The sequence below is a fragment of the Capsicum annuum genome, unplaced genomic scaffold, assembly GCF_002878395.1.
Source record: "Capsicum annuum cultivar UCD-10X-F1 unplaced genomic scaffold, UCD10Xv1.1 ctg74163, whole genome shotgun sequence".
Lineage (NCBI taxonomy): Eukaryota > Viridiplantae > Streptophyta > Magnoliopsida > Solanales > Solanaceae > Capsicum > Capsicum annuum.
Window position 1 is genome coordinate 2,035 of NW_025884250.1, and position 864 is coordinate 2,898.

Sequence of the window (864 nt, forward strand, 5' to 3'; positions counted from 1 at the left end):
ATTCTATTATGCCTCTTTCTCCTACGCCGCCAGTCACACACCGCACCTGCGCCCCTGCGCTTTTTCCCCGTTCTCGTTTCCGCGAAGAGGAAAAATAAAAGATTCGCGGATCGAACCGGCAAAATTAAACTGAATTTTAAAGGTAACAAAAAAGGAAGGGATGCAACACGAGGACTTCCCAGGGGGTCACCCATCCTAGTACTACTCTCGCCCAAGCACGCTTAACTTCGGAGGTGTGATGGGATGCGGTGCGTTAGTGCTGGTAAGATCTCATCCGTCATACCCAGCACTCCAAATTTTATTATGCCTCTTTCTCCTGCTCCTCCAGTCACACACCGCACGCGCGCCTCTCTGCCTTGCCCTCTTTCTCATTCCGCCAAAAAAAAAGGGATACAACACAAGGACTTCTCAAGGGGTCACCCATCCTAGTACTACTCTCGCCCAAGCACGTTTAACTTCGGAGTTCTGATGGTATCCGGTGCGTTAGTACTGGTATGATCGCATCCGTCATTCCTAGCACTCCAAATTCTATTATGCTTTATCTCCTCCGCCGCACGTCACACCCCGCCCGCCCGCCCCTGCGCCTTGTCCCCTTTCTCGTTTCCGCAAAGAGGAAAAACCAAAAAGAAGGGATGCAACACGAGGACTTCCTAGGGGGTCACCTATCCTAGTACTACTCTCGCCCAAGCACGCTTAACTTCGAAGTTCGGATGGGATCCGGTGTGTTAGTGCTGGAATGATCGCATCCGTCATTCCCAGCACTCCAAATTCTATTATGCTTCATCTCCTCCGCCGCCCGTCACACCCCGCACGCGCGCCCCTGCGCCTTGCCCCCTTTCTCGTTTCCGCCAAGAGGAAAAACAA

The 864-nt window shown here is 52.4% G+C and overlaps 3 non-coding genes across 3 annotated transcripts; all 3 read right to left on the bottom strand.

The window, feature by feature from the left end:
• Positions 1-157: 157 nt before the first annotated feature.
• On the bottom strand, positions 158-276 carry LOC124894445. Its single transcript, XR_007051182.1, has one exon. It is a non-coding gene; the product is annotated as a 5S ribosomal RNA (ribosomal RNA).
• A 111-nt stretch (positions 277-387) lies between these two features.
• Positions 388-506, bottom strand: LOC124894453. The gene has a single exon (XR_007051188.1). It is a non-coding gene; the product is annotated as a 5S ribosomal RNA (ribosomal RNA).
• Positions 507-629: 123 nt separating this feature from the next.
• On the bottom strand, positions 630-748 carry LOC124894450. The gene has a single exon (XR_007051185.1). It is a non-coding gene; the product is annotated as a 5S ribosomal RNA (ribosomal RNA).
• Between the last annotated feature and the right edge of the window lie 116 nt (positions 749-864).